Raw genomic sequence first — 16,591 nt, 5'->3', positions numbered from 1 at the left:
CACTTAATTAGTTTCATTTTACAAAATGGTAAGTTAAAAAGTATCACTTTTCACAAAAATCTTTTAAAAAGACAGCACCCATGAACTCTGCATTAGGCCCTATTTATTACAGTTAAATTATGAAGGAGATATGGTTGGGGTCAGGACTGAAGTAGTGAGCGGTGGATACGGATCAAAACAGTGCACACATGTATGAAAGGAAAAAGAGTATTAATTAAAACTTAAGGAAGCAGCAACTCAGTATAAGTTGCTAAGATTTTTCCCTGTTCTCACAGAAATGTATTCAGATAGTAGAAGTTCTTTGATACGTTGTCCTTGTTTCCTACTGGAATTACACATTGGATGTCCAAATAGAATATGGTAAGATGTAAAAAAAAGAAACTAGTTCTAGTAACTGGAAAGTCAGCAAAAGTCAATGAGACAAAATCTATACCTAACTCTGCAGTCTAGTTTAATGAATTAAAAACTAGTTCAAAATATTTCAATGAATGTCCCCTTTGTATCCCTAGGGAAAAAACAATAATACCAATTTAGAAGCAAGTTAAAAGTGTAAAAATTCCAGGAAAATGTCCTGAGGGCACACAGACCTTTGTTCTCTATGTATGAATAAGAATATTTGGAGAGTGTTGTAAACTTAAAGGCTAGTCACTTGGAAATTAAAAGTCACCAACAATGAGGTGTTGTGTCCTTATTCTTGAGTGGCATCCAAAGAAATAATAATAATAATAATAATAATAGTAATAATAATAATTAATAATAAAGATAAACTACCAAATTCTCAGGCACTCTTGGGAAGATTAATTATTGCTTTCATGATAAAAGTGAAGATCGATGTATGCACATTTAATCTTTGTTCTTTGGTGGCTTGTTCAGCTTTATAATTTGTTTGTAATTATTACTTCCACAGTTTACATTAAGAGTCTTAGTGCGAAATCGCACCATTTTGTCTTTAGACAACTTATTTACCATAGTTTTCTAGTCTAACAACAACAACAACAAAAATCATTCTGGATTGACTTTTCCTTCAGTTTGGTGTCACAGTCCTGTAGATGGCAGAGTAGTATTCTAAATATAACATTTCCCTTTGTGATAAATGTTTTCACCATGTTAGCTGTATTCAAATTGACTGAATATACTTTCCCCCTTACTGCAGCTAAAACAGAGTGCATCTATGTAGTACATTTTGAAACTAGTGAGTACAATAAGCAAGTGACTATACATATTAAAATATGTATTTAAAAATATTAGTGAAGGTGTTGCATCCAGAGAGTGCTTGTAGACCCACGCCTGGCATGCTGCAATTTTGATGGTCCAATAAACAAGTCCAAGAATCTTTGGTACCATATATCACACCTTCTAGTATATACTGTCTTCCACTCTATTTTCTATCCTTTCTTTCTTGCAGCAGAGTGGTGACAGTAGACATTTAGAACTCTCCCAGGGTTAAGTCAGTCCACCTTTCTGGAGAGCAGTCCACCTTCCTGTTGTCAGCATGCATGCCACCCAAAAGAGAAAGCCTCTGCAGCATCGATGTGAACTCTTCCAAATATCCAGCATCCTTTCCTCTCTGCTCTCTAGCAATCACATAAGGACTCCTTCATTATCTCTTCACAATGACATCCTGAATTTGCTGACTTGGAAACTGACACCCTTTCATTTTTTCCATTTGATTAGAATTATCTTAGGGTACTTATGCGGTTTTTCTAGGTCCTTAAAGCCAGGGCTGTCCCCACCTTCTTGTTTTGTTCATTTTGGTTGTTCTGTCATATGTGAATTTAATGTTATAAAATACATTTTATATGCTCTTTGTTTTCCTACATACTGTTAACATACATATAAAGTTTATATGTAGCATAAGGAACTTAACATTGAGACAGCACCCGTAAACTTAATAGCAGTAAGTATTCCAGCAGAGCTTCCCCATTGCGATAAATATCTGAGGTCTATGAAGAACAGAGCAACAGCAGAAATTACTAACATGGGAATCGTCTCCCTTTCCTTTGTTGAGTCAAAGATATCACTACAATTGCTCAGTCCTGTGGAATGTTAGCACATGGGAAACTTATTGATCCACAAGGAATCACGAGAATGTATTTATTAGATTAATCAAGTTTATTTATTTAAAGCAGGAATTCTGGAGACTATTGCCCCAAATTAAGTAGTTTGGGCCTGGAATATTGGACTCACACATGCCCTCAAACAGAGAGAAGATATTTCCCAGCTTTTTCCAAACTGATTTAATGAGACTGCAATTTGATATGAACAATGATGCTAGCTATGTATGCCCAAGTTTAGAACTACGAAGGCAGCCTTCTGGGATTACTTTAGTCTTCACTCACAATGTTCTTATTTCTCATAGATCACCAAACTTTCCCTATGAAATACAAAATGAAAACTTTTTCTTTGCAAAAATACTACACAATATGTGCATTTGTAGCCAAAGTATAAAATAAGACATTAAAATTTAATATTGGCACGATTGATTTTGTTTGAACTATTCAATGTTTATAACGGCTCCCATGTTAGTGTTTGATTCTATGTTAAGAAAACATTTTCTCATATGAATTTTACATATATAAGTATGTTATTATTGTATTTACTTTGCTTCATTTATTCATTTAAACTAACTTATTTAACTAAATCATATGAAATAATGTGCACCCTGTATATTATGTTATGCTTTTCAGCATATACAAATATGTAGCAACTATGTAATATGAATTTTTACTTCTATCATCATTTTAAGTGTATTGCCTTGAAATGAACATCTAATTGGCTTATTGAATATGAAAAAAACACAGAGAAACTAAATCACTTAGAAATACAAGCAAACAAAATGACCAGAGTATAACTATTACTTCTCTCTACAGTCTTCATTGCTTCCTCTTTCAATATGCCTCATAATCCAATGTTATAGCACTTAGTCTGTCTTCTTTGGTCTTTAATATTAGTTTTTGCTCAGACTATATCCTCCCAACTTCCTTGAACTCCTGACATAGTAGACCTCCAAATTAAGCAGTGACATTTTATTTTTTTTGCTGTTGTCTCTTTTTAACTGTTTGTCATATTATTGACCATAGACAGTGAAATGAAAAAGAACGTCTTCTAGTGATAAGAGGTGAAACCTAAATGTTCCTTTGCAGACTGGACTTCATGTCTCTAGAGGAAATGTCAGGAAAATTGAAAGTGTCATGACTGGTGAGTAGCATGACCTTTCCATTAGCTTTTCTAACTGGCTCAATTGTTCCTACTCTGTATTCTCAGTCTACTCACAATGACATTTATGGATGCCTCTGAAACGCTCACATTTCACTTTAGTTTACAGCAATAGATAGGCAGGTAAACGTGTGTGCATTACACACATTTCTGTGTTGTGAAGTTCTTGGAACACAAGCAGGGTTCTCACCAACTTGTGACTTTTATGCAGCCTGAATTGTGGATGCTGCTCATTAAGCTTTCCATCACTGAGTTATCACAAGTAGTTTTACTTTTAACACATTTAAATGGTGGATATTTTCTGTTTTTTTTGAAGTCACTAAAACTTCTTATTGAATGGTAAACTTATTTTTTTAAACCTGACTTCCTAAATTTGTGCAATAAAGGAGCTGCAGTGTTTGGTTTATAAGAATTCTTCCAGGTTTAAGGTTCCTTACACTCTACTACTCTCATTTAAACACACAGATATTCTCTGATATTTCCCTTGAGTCTTTGCTACCTAATTTTCTTGAGAATTTAATTCTGTTTAACTCAAGTACATACTGATAATTATACTTAAATTTCACCATTTAACAGAGCATAGTGTTGATATTTTTATTGCATTTCATAATGCTATATTTAGAGGCAACACAACTTTCAAATTTTAACTTACAGGGTGGGATTAGCCCTGTATAAAAACAATAACTATATAAAAACCTTTGAAAAGTTTATCTACTTATGTTTAAGTTAAATAAAATAGTTTTAGTGGCATTTAAAGGTCTTTATTTCATTTTGAAGCTCTCATTGTCTAACAAAGCATGAAAAGCTGGGATCAGCTGCTTTTACCTTGGGAATGCTGTTAGTTTCTTATTTTAGATTCCGTGATCTCATGACTGTGTTTAATGCTGAATCTCTGGCTATGCAAAAAACATTCCCCATTGTTTGATTTTCCTTTTATAGACTCCAGTCTCTTCTAGTGTTCAGTGATGTTCATAGATGCTTATGGTTTGTTGTTATGAATTGAATGGAAAAGGGGAGGAATTTTTTCACTTGTAAAGACTATAAACAGTTGTAAAATATGGGAGTAGGAATTTCATTTCTATAGTTATAGTTGCATATGAAAGAAAAACAGATAAAAAAGAAATGTTATAAAAACCTAGTATTTATTATTATTCAGGTGTTTTGTGTGTGTGTGTGTGTGTGTGTGTGTGTGTGAATGTGTGCACCAAATGTATTTAGATGCCCTAGGATGCTGGAAGTAGGCATCAGATCTCCAGAATCTGGAGTTATAGGCAGTTTGAGCCACCATACATGGTTACTGGGAACCAAGCTAGGGACCGTAGAAAGTGCAGTGAGCACTGTTAACCAGTGAACCAGCTCTCCAGCATCTATGAATGTGGTCTTGCAGAAGAGTAGCTTGATAGTTTTTTTGGACTTTTGTTAAATAGCAAATTATTAGTAAAACTATGTTCTGACAAGACATAGCTGATGAATGGTTAACTAAAGTACTGTTGTAAAATTACTATTGAGTGCATACATTGTTACATGACTCATATATGCCCACATCCTCTTTTTGTACATCTAAGTGCCTCTATGGATTAATTTCATGTATTCATAAAGCAAACTTGACAGAGATAGAAGAGGAGGAAAAACAAAACTATTCCTGCTTTGCTAACCACAAAGGCAAAAATCAGCCTAAGTGAAAAAGAAGTATCCATCATGGCACAGTCATGGTAGCAGATAGGTGGAGCAGGAAGCTGTGAGATCATATTTCCAACCACATGCAGAAAGCAAAGAGTGAACAGGAAGTGCGACGTGCCAATAAACTCCAAAACCCAGAAGTCATTGATGTGTGTGTTCCAGCAAGGCTCCACGTTCCAAAAGGTTTATAACCCCCTAAAACAGCACCACCACCTGGGTTGTGAGTCTGTGGGGGCCATTTATTAACCAAACAACCACACATACTTAATGCTTTGCGTGTGTTCACGCACGTGTGCATACAAATGTGTCTATGGACGGTTGTGTACACAAACATGCCCACTCATGAAGAGGTCAAAGGTCAATGTTGACTCTTAGGAGGCAGAGTTATTTTATATTTGTTTCTTGTTACTGTGATAATATATCCTAACAAAAACTGCTCAGAAAGAAGAGGGCATTTTTGCTTACCATTGCAGGGAAGTCACAGTGGCAGACTTTGACACAGATAGTCACTCCACAGTCAAGAACAGTGAGCTGAATGTACTCTTCTACTTCTTCTACTCTTAAGAAGTTCAGGATTCTTTGTGTAGGGAATGATGCTACCAGTAGGAGGCAGGTCTTCTCATACCATTTGATTCAGTAAACCAATCTCCTCTAGACACACTCAGAGAACAACCTGATCAAGACAACATTCATTGATACTCTTCAAGATTATATAGATTGTGTCTAGTTGGCAATAACACTGACAATCACAATCTCTGTGAACCCGTAGTTCATCAGTTTGACATCACAGACTAAGTAGTGAGACTTCAAACTCTGAAAATTTGACCCACACATCTACAGAGCTACACTAACACACAATATTCCCCACATTCATGCAAAATACAATACCAAGTTCAATTTTATGGATATGCATTTTAAAAAGACAAGATATTTTAGCGAAAAATGTTCTTTTCTTAAGGTTTTCATATCCTGGAACTTTAGAAACTGCAGTGTGTTGCTCTGTATACCAAATGCATGCATGCAACCATCATGAAGTAGGAAATGATTTCTAAGCTTGGACAATGTAAATAATGGTTTGCAAACTTCTTTGCTCCAACACTAAGGTACTTCCAAATTAAAAGCAGCAAATGCTACAGTCGTTTCAGCAATTCAGAAGGAGAGGTAAATCAACAGAGCAAGCCCTAAAGGAATCTTTAGAAAACTGTAGACACACCGTGGTAAGTGTTCAAGATGAATATGTACTGTTTTCTTTATTTGATGACTGTGTAATAAATGCAGCACACATTACATAAAGGACATTGCTATAAACTTCTAAATTCTCTGAGGTGAAAACACACCACATTGTCTTTGCTGCCAATAGTGCAGGTTATTTCTGGCAGAAAATAGGAAGTGCTGTTTCTTATGGGAAGTCTTTTATTGAAAACTCACACACGTGGAATTCAATTCCACTAGTCAATTTTTATGGAGTATAGTCCCTACTTAGCATTGCTGTAAGGCATTATAGAAGAGAAAACAACCTGAAGTATATGCATTGGTGCTAAATTTGCAACAGAAGATATCTGTTGTATGGAAATCAGACAGGGGTTATTGAAACTTGTTATTTCGGGAAGATCTCTGAAACTAGGGGGCAGTGATAGCTGCGTTTACAGTATTGCAGTCAGTGTCTAGGATAATGCCTAATACAAAACAGTGTCACTCCAAATCAGACGCTCTTAAGAAGTAGCATGGAGGAGCTAGGGAGAAGGCTGCTAACAGAGAGTCTGTGTTAACTCCCAGAAGGCACTTGGAGACTCTACTGTCTGTACCTCTAGGTCCAGGAGGTCTGATATTCTATGACTTTTAGAGGCACCACTCATGCAAGTGGTGCAGAGGCATAAACACATCCAAAACATCCATGCACAGGACTGAAAAAGAGAGAGCAAAAGAGAAAGGAGTAGAACCAGAATGTATTTATTTCTCATTACTTACTCAATAATAGAAAAATATGTGATTTTCAGTGTTTTTTTCCACAACCTTCCAAACAGCATGTACCATACTCGTGTCCCTGAGGAAGTATTTCTTAATTTTTGCCAAATAACTTCCACTCATCTGCTTTAAAAGTACTTCTGACTTGGGATTGTTATCTGACCCTTGAATTTGCAACTAAATTATTTCTGTTAATATGTCACCAGAATATAAGGTAAATTAAGATTTAATAGTGTATAAAATAATCCTAACAGCAAGACAGTGAATTCTAACCTGTTCAAGTAAACAATAACAAAACTATCCAGGTAAGTCTAAAACGGAGATTTTTGATGCCAATGTTTTAACATATTTATTCAGTATCTAGTATAGACTCTAGAATTCCAAAATATTAAACCAGAGATCTGCTAAAGCTCTGAAAAATATCTCAGAGGGGAAAAGATGAGTGACCCCCACAAAGGCCATCTTAAAACCGTGAGGAAGGCATAACACAAAAGTCACCAATACACACAGAAGTCAAAGCTGGGGCTTGCAAACTTCCACTTGCTGCAGGAATAGCTGCCGTCATCAAGACACAAACACGCAATTAAGTAGCTACATAGATTAATCACTACTTTCAAAGGCACTACGTAGATAACTGTAGAATTCAATTTCAAGTCTTTATTTAGGCACTGGGTGAGATGGTTAAGCCAAAGGCGTTCGTAGTGCAGGCCCGAAGACCTGAGTGTGACTGTGGATCCCACAAGGTGGCAGAAGAGAATGCCTCTTTCACTGGTCCATGAAGACATGCTTGCAGCTCCCACAGCTTCTGTCCGTGTCTCTCTTTCTCTGACTTCCCCCATCCCTGTCTCTCCCTCTGTATGCCTCTGTCTGTCTTTCTCTGTCTCTCTGTGTCTGTCTTTCTCTGTCTCTCTGTGTCTGTCTTTCTCTGTCTCTCTGTGTCTCTCTCTCTCTCTCTGTCGTTTCTGTCTCCATCTTTGTGTGTCTCTCTGTCTTTCTCTCTCTCACACACATACACACATTCTCTTTCACACACACACATGCACAAATAAGTTAAATTTAATCTGGATCTGCAGTTTTTCCTCAATTTACCGATTAATGTTCAAAACCATTCTATGAAGCCAATTTGAAATTATAGGATATTTTTGTGGTGAAAACATTTCAAGGAACAAAGGTAACATTTTCAATGCATAGCTTGAAAAGGGAAAATGAATCGAAATGGCTCATGTGAAACTTTCAGTGTTGGTTCAAGTTTCCAATTTCTTCTTCTGCTTCTTGAGAGACATTCTACTTATACAAAGATGCAAAACTGTCCAATTTAAACTCCACATGGGGGTTCATTCCTTTTAAAATTTTTACTTTGATAAGTTTGGAAACTATTTTGTGAGTGATTTTTTACATGGTCTCTTAACACTTTGACATGAAACCTAGCAGTGGATACAATCATAACACAACACACCCCAAATTAGTAACGTTTCCTAAGGTGATCACCCATCACATGCGTCCTTCTTAAGCTCTAAATGAGTTATCTTGTGTACAGTGAGTAGGCTCATCCTGCACCTGCCTAGACTTAACACTTGCCAATTCCCTCATATTGTACAAGATTATGTTGGACTCAGGAGATTTTAGGAACAACAGAAATACGATTTGGAGTGTGGAAAGAGCAATGTAAAAATCACTAATCTGTCATTTTTATTGAAAGCTGACTTTATAATTCCAAGATAATTTAATTCTGATTATCCTTGTGCCCTTGAATTGAACTGGGAGGAAAGGAAACTAGAAATATATGTAACAGAGTCTTTGGCTATCACCCCAGGGGACTTACTATTCTCTAATTGCCTCATTTCTGCTGAAAATTTTCTTTTCTCTGCCTCAGATGACAGTTGTAAATGAAAGAATTAATTTTTTAAAGAGGAGGCATAGAAGCTGACATTTGATTTAGAGTCACAGAGAATTAAGAAAACTCACTTGGCAATAATATATTTATCCCTTTTGCAAACTGGCAAATTGACAAGTAGTGAATCCCCAATATAATTTGGATGTTACATTTTATTCACACTCCTTGATTATCATTTTGAAACTGTAACCATTGTGATTGTTAGATCATTGTAATTTGGAACTTTTTTATTAAAATAACATTGTTTTAATTCTGTTTTGATAAGTATAATATACAAAAAATGTGGTACATTTACACAATGGAGTATTACTCAGCAGAAAAAAACAATGGAATCTTGAAATTCGCAGGTAAATGGACAGCACTGGAAGAAACCATCCTGAGTGAGGTAACCCAGTCGCAAAAAGATAAACATGGTATGTACTCACTCATATATGGATTTTAGACATGGATCAGGATAGTGCCAGTCTGCACTTCCACTGATAGAGAGTCTGGGAAACAGGAAAGAACCTAAAAGATATGCATATATGCATAGTACCCAAGAGAAGAGGATTGAGACAAGATCCTCTGAATGGATGGGGAACACGGCGAGGGGTGGGGGGGAGTGGGAGCTGGGAAGGAGAGAATAATTTGGAACTTTTTTTTAAAAAAGAGAAATAATAGAGAAAAATATGACATTATTTATCAACACCCGACAACCCCTTCTATTTCCATTTTTAGTATCAATCCTACATTGTTTTGGAATCTGATGTTTATAAAGAACTGAGCCAGATTTATGCTGAGACTAACTTCAAATTAGAGTGAATAAGAATATTTTGTGTTATCCAAAGACATTTGCCAAGAAGAATGTGACAGAGTTTGGTCTTTTTATGAAGACACAAATATAAATTAAGTTTGTCTCAACAAAGCTCATTAAGTGCAATTGGTTTTTTGTTTTGGTGTATGTGTATAACACATGTAAGATGATATTCATACCAACACAGTATTTCGATTTCTATATCAAAGGGTGATTTTATAGTTCTTTCATTTAGTGAAAAACAAAACAGACATAATAATAATAGCTACATTTTCAAGGCCTTACTATATCCTGGGTATTTCTCAAAAATTCACTTCGGTTCCATTAACTCATTTGAGCTCTATGGAGTCTCTGCAGTACATGATTATTCTATTTTCTTGTTTACAGACAAAAATACATGGGGATATTAAGTGGTTTGCCATGGACCCTTTAGGTAATAAATACATACCCAACTCCAGATTCAAAACTAATGAATTAATCCCTCTGCTGGAGAGATTTCATGACCTTCCTCACAAATGCCCTTGCTTCTTCTTACTGCAGAGTGATACATAGACTCTGAGACCATAATTAACAATTATGTTTTCATAAAATTTAGTAAATTAAAGTGATAATTACATTATAATAAGTATACACTTTTAGGCAAATAGTTGTTAAAATCCAGATCAACACAGACATCTGATTCCTGAATTTTGTATAGCCAGTATTTGTTTGACATAAAGAATTTTTTATATGTACTTACTTGTTGAATAAATTAATAATGTATATCTTGTTAATCCTGTAATTATCTTCTCATTTACTAGTTATGATATATAGTCTTTGCTGTCCATTGATTTTCAGTACAAGGGAATAATATTTTCTTGTTTTGTTTTTCTTCCCTTTTTTTATTTAAGTTAGAAACAAACTTGCTTTATATGTCAATCCCAGGTACCTCTCCCTCACTTCTTCCCCTACTCCCCACCAGGCCCCCCAGCCCCCCACCCAATCTCCACTCTGATCCCCAAGGAGGGTTAGGCACTCCATGGTGGATCTCCAGAGTCAGTAATTTCATCCAGGGCAAGGCCTAGGCCCTCCTCCAAGAGTTCAGGCTGAGAGAGCATCCCTCATTGTGGCATGGGCAGCCAAAGTCCATTTGTATGCCAGGGATAAATACTACCCAAGGCCCCATAAAGCCTGAATTCAAAAATCAATGCAAGTAGAAAATTGTGGGTTACAATTAGAACCGTCATTTATATACCTTCTGAAGTTTCTCAGAGAAGGCTGTGTGAAATCATTGAGAAGTCTTGAGTCTAGTCTTTGGATGCTACAAAATCTTCCAAACAAGTGAATAAAACTGTATTGGAGAAAATGCATACTCCCAAACAATGGTGAGTTGTGTTAAGACAAAGACTACCTAAAAGTTAATGAGCTCTCCAACCAAGTTAGAATAGTTTATTATTAACATATTCAATACTGAATCAGTAGCTATGGGAATATAGGGTAATTTCCACAGAAATGACACACTCTGGGTTGGTTTTTACATGATCTAGAAAATTCTGTAACATGATATTTCCTACTACTGAACTTCTGATTTTGAAAATGATGTATGATTTCACAAATGGACACATAATGAATTATTGGAATGATTAAAATAAATTTGGGTTATTTTGCATATTCAGTTATCTGGCATACTCAGAGGAAAAGTAATCCTTTAATCAAGAAGTTAATTGTTTTGATATTTTAAAGGGTAGCATTAGAAAGACATATATATATATATATGTATATGAAAATAAACGTTTTAACTTTGTCCCTGACAGGTAAATAGTAATAAATAATGAATCTTTCACTAAAGAGTTTATTTTCCCTGTTTCTTTTGCAGCATCTCTACCCAATATGTTTTAATGATGTATCATAAATAAGTTCTACCAGGAGAAAAATGAGCAAAGCTCACCAGAGAGTGTGCTAGCCTCATTTTCTCTCCTGCCTAGTTAGCTTTCTCCCCTTCAACATTCATCTTCTGCGATTCTAAAGAGAATAATAAAATGCTGCTCTCTAATTAGGGGAGGACTTTAAAATTTGTTTTGAATTTCGTGAACTGCTGACATTTTCCGTTTACATTTAAACGGCAACCAGGGCAATTATTAAGGCTTTGAGTAAGCTCATTGGTACACAAATATACCAGAACAAAGCTGAGTAAGTTTAAAAAGTCATAGCTTTGTATTTATGGTAATGGTTCAATTTCATTTTCAATGAAAAATATAATTTTCTATAGGTAACTTACTCCCGTATTCTTTGGCATAACTTTTTGACAGCTTAGAAGAAATTACTGAATCCTCAGGGCTTTTGATGAGGAAAGAATGCCACATGTTCTTATGCAATATGGGAAAAAGTAGGAATTCGTAGTCCAGGGGAATTGAGGGCTATATTTCATTTCTACCTAGCACCTGATATTGAACCAGGATTAGCCAAAGAAGAACAGGCACATAATTTTGATGATTTAAATTTTGCTCAAGGGACAACAAATAGACAGCAAACACTAAATATAGATAGGGCAAACATGGATTTTATAAATGTAGTCCTGACACGTGTTATTATGAAGTATTGCATTGTGGCTTCCTCACTGCTTCAGGAGCTAGCAGCTGTTTGAAATGAGAATGGCAGAAAAACAATTTTAGGTCTGATATAATGGAGAACTAAAAGCCTTTGGAATTAGTTTCTGGGATAAAAGCACTGGTTATAAGGAAGAGATAATATCCAAAGGCACAGAAAAGAATTTCTCTACTATTGGATAGCTAAAGAATGCACATTTTTTTGGGAATGAATGAGGACCTGTGAACACAAACTCTGCTCAGAGGTGTCTGGGCATCTGCTATTAAGAGTAGTAGCTGATGGAAGCAGAAGCAGAGACCCACAGCTAAGCTCTGAGCTGAACTCCTAGAATCCAGTTGCAGAGAGGGAGGAGTGAGGAACAAAGGGGTCAAGACCATGCTGGGGAAACCTATAGAAACAGCTGACCTGATCCAGTGAGAGCTGACAAACTGCAGGCAGACAGCTGGGGAGTCAGCATAGGACCCATCCAGGCCCCTGAAAGTGGGCTTCTGATGGGGGCTTGGCCAGTCTATGGGGCCTCAGGCAGTGGAAGCAGTATTTATTTCTAGTGCATGAATGGGTTTTGGGAGCGCATTCTCTATGGAGGGATATGCTCTCAGTCTAGATACAGGGGGTGGGCCTAGCCTAGGTCCTGCCCCATATGATGTGACAGACTTTGATGATCTCTCATGGGAGGCCTCACCCTTCTTGAGGAGTGGGTGAGAGGATGGGGGATGGTCGGGGGAATGGGAGGACAGAAGGGAGAGTGAACTTGTAAAATAAGTATGTAAAATAAGATTGTTTTTAATTTAAATAGCAATTTTTTAAAAAAGAGTGACGAACTGAACCAAATTCATAATTGTTTTGGTGGTTGATGGTGGATGTAGAAATGTGTACTAATTTGGCAGCTAAGATGAAGAGGGGAATATCTTTCTTGAGGAACACTAGTCCTGTTTATGGTGTTTATACAACTGAATCTTAGAGACTTGAGCTGTATGTCACTTGTGCTATGAGGGATCAGGTGTTCTGATAGTAAGAAAAGCATTATGTGCCTCTGGGTACATTGTACAAATGGGAAGTTAGGAAATGGACTGGTGCCTGAAGTCAGCTGCACAGTCTTTGAACTATAACCTGACTTTCTGGATGCCAAGTCTTTAGCCTAGAGAAGTGAAAATGTGATAACCAGGCATCAGATATCAATTTCTGTATAACTAGTGTCTTAAAAGTTCACAACAAATAACACCCCTAAGATCTTGAGATGTATCTCGGTTTCCTGAATAACATCTTACAGTCAGAATTATTATCCCTAATTTCAAGAATTCTTAGAATTAAATATAAGGAAATTTTAGTTCCTAAAAAGTTGAGAAGGTGACAATGTTTGAGAAATGATCTAGCTCATTTGGATTGCTGAACACTTGTCCAAAAATAACAGGGACATAATAAGCAACAGAACAACATAAAATTCAAAGAAACCAATTAGATCTAAGGAACTCATTTTGAAGAGGGTCAGATGCCTAAAGAACTGAGTTATGGATGAAAAAAGAATGTTTTAAACGACACATCAGAAAATATGGTTGCTTTGGGCATCAATGAAAATATATGCAATTACCATAATTGAGTACAGTTGCAAAAATAAATATAATGCAAATCTGAAAAAAGGAGGTAAATGTGAAATTGTGTTAGAGCAGCGGTCCTCAAACTTCCTAATGACACGGCCCTTTAATACACTTCCTTGCATTGTGGAGACCACAACCATAAAGTCATTTTTTTTGCTACTTCAAAAATGTAATGTTGCTATTGTTGTTAATAGTAATGTAAGTATCTTATATGTGTGGTTTTGACCCACAGGTTGAAAACTGCTGTATTAGGGTGTTAGAGTATCTATTTAATCAAGGACAGCCTTTGTTTTCACAGTAGTAAAGTCATTATCTTTCTGATTTAATGTACTGTATTCTGTTCTCTACAGCAATGTGCTCCATTATATATACATTCACCCAGAAATTCTTATTTTTTGTAAACTACACACTTTATGCTTAAGTGAAAATAATGAGTGAGAAAAGCATTGTACCTATATAGTCATTTTATACACTACCAGTGAAATGAAGAAATTTAGTACATAGTTAAAATGATCAGTAAATAAAACACATTCACTGCTTAGAAAAATGTAATTGAACTTGATACAGACATATTTTACATTACATAAGATTCAAGTGCTTGTATCAGGAAGATTCCACACTATTGGATTCAAGTAAAAATCTTTAAATTTAATGCAGTGAAACTCCTTAGGAAGATTTAAATAGAGACTTGAAGAATAAATACAGTTGTACAAAAAAAGCTGAGGGGGTGGGGAACCAGCCACTGAGCAGACATGATATTTCAGCCAGATCAGAGGACATAAAAACAGGTGAATTGTTCCACAACCACTAGTTGGACTGAACTAGTAAGCAGCAGAAACACAAATTAAGAGATGGACCTGACAGGGGAAAATCCCCATTCAATTATTTAATGTTTAATAATTTAATATTTAACATTTCACAGGTACATGCTTAAATTTTTAAGCATAATGTGTAGGAGGAATTAACAGGTAAAGAAAAATTATAAATTATATTTGAAGAGAAATAATTCTAATTTGTCTCAACTTGGTCATTATGCAGTATACACTCATGAAGTTACAGTACTGTACAATAATGCATTTACAACTATTAAATGCCATAGCATAAGAAGGAAGAAAGGAGGAAGGGGGAGAGAGGAAGGGAGGAAAGGAGAGAGGGAGGGAAGGAGGTAGGACAGAAATTCAGAGTAGCAGATGTTGAGCATTGAAACCTGTTGCGGAATTCCTGCCTGGGACCCATCGAAGCTTCAGAGCCCCCAAATAACATACAGAGAATCTCTTAGTTACAATGCTTTCAGCCAATGTCTAGGACTGCTTATCGGCCAGCTCTGTCTTAAGTATTAACCCATAACTACAAATATATATTTCTATAAGGTCTTACCTTACTGAGAATGCCAGACTCATGCATCCTCTCCTCCAGGGATCACATGGCAACTCCTTACTACATTTCCCAGAATCCTCCTTCTCTCCAAGTCCTGCCTATCTTGCTTCCCTAATTGGCCAGCAATGTTTAATTCATCAACCAATAAGAGAGACATATCTACGGAATGACATCTCCCATCAGAAATTGGAGTGCTAGGAAAGGGCTATCACTGCAAACTTTAATGTCACATTTTCTTAACCTTTAAAGTGGGGGAAATTAATGCTTGTTTTCAGCGATTTCTATTTTTGTTAGTTCATTTTGAGTGTTATCTTTGCAGTGTTTTTGCCATTAATGAATTCTGTCTGTATTACATTGTTTATATTTTGTTAAGAAAAGGATGTCTTATCTGTTGTTCAAAAGGCTGAATAGTTTTATGTTACAGTCTAGTTTATAATTTTGATGTGTTTCTTATATTATATTTGACTAACTTTTAAAGAATGAGACCCATTTATTACATTCTTCTGCCTATATGCCACACCTGAATAAGAATTTTCAGAACTGACCAAGGTGCTTTGACCAATAAATTGGAGACCCTGTCCTTACTGCTTGAATTTATTCTTATTGGAAAATGATGTACATGTTCTAGATGTGAACAGGATTCTAGTTGAAGCCAGAAATCTGATTCTCTACAAATTCCAAACTAATAACCTCATCTATCAGATGTCAGAAATCATATGAAAGGGAACCATAAGCCAAACCTTAGCTCTGAAATGAATTTCCCAGTTCACTACCTCAGAACTGCCATGACCCTGACTTTTCTTCATCTTGTTTTTGTTGCTGTTAGTTTGGTTTTCTGTCCTGTCTTTAACTTTGGTTGTTGCCTGCATTTTTATAGCACTGAGGATAATTCATCTGGTAACTGATCTTCCTTTTCTGTCTTTCCCATGGCTGTAACAAACTGCTTTGGATCACTGGTACCCTAAAATAACTTATTCCAGCCATGTGCCTTACACCAAACAGGAGGCTTAACCAAGACTCTAAAAGTCTTTGTCTTGCATCCTTTATCTTGGTTTATCTATTAAGGCTGTGATGATGCACATTTTGATTTTGTGATGGCTTTCATTGTGTCAAGGCAATATGCTGTTGTGGACTCATTTTTTTAGAATAGTTTCCCTGCCTCAAATTTAAAGATTTTTATTTGAATCCAAGTAGTGTAGAATCTTCCTGATACAAGTACTTGAATCTTACGTGATGTGAAATATGTCTGTATCAAGTTCAATTACATTTTTCTAAGCAGTAAATGTGTCTTATTTGCTGCTCATTTCTTCAACATAATGTGATTTTGTGATCTCTCACACAGTAAATAATGAAGCTTCAGGTAGTTGACTAGTGTAATACTTCGAAATAGGCATCACAGGACATGTAAAGTTGGTGCACTGTTAGATTTACTGTCATGTTTGTCATTTACCACTCATTCAATGGTTATAATATTTTGGATATTTC

At 35.9% G+C, this 16,591-nt stretch overlaps 1 long non-coding RNA gene across 7 annotated transcripts in view; it reads left to right on the top strand.

The window, feature by feature from the left end:
- The window catches only part of LOC110340897, a 132,627-nt gene that overhangs the window by 63,017 nt on the left and 53,019 nt on the right, over positions 1–16,591 (top strand). For 4 of the 7 annotated variants that reach the window (XR_005878134.1, XR_005878132.1, XR_005878144.1 and 1 more), the window contains 3 exons: positions 3,081–3,198; positions 6,000–6,113; positions 9,103–9,168. This is a non-coding gene — a long non-coding RNA (uncharacterized LOC110340897). Of the gene's footprint in view, positions 1–2,682; positions 3,199–5,999; positions 6,114–9,102; positions 9,169–16,591 lie in introns of those variants that run through there. The other 3 variants (XR_005878165.1, XR_005878150.1, XR_002382727.2) reach the window with 1 other exon arrangement.

The sequence above is a fragment of the Mesocricetus auratus genome, unplaced genomic scaffold, assembly GCF_017639785.1.
Source record: "Mesocricetus auratus isolate SY011 unplaced genomic scaffold, BCM_Maur_2.0 Super-Scaffold_2245, whole genome shotgun sequence".
NCBI classification, from domain to species: domain Eukaryota; kingdom Metazoa; phylum Chordata; class Mammalia; order Rodentia; family Cricetidae; genus Mesocricetus; species Mesocricetus auratus.
Note: the sequence above shows the minus strand (reverse complement) of the source record. Positions and strands in the feature narration are given on the sequence as shown.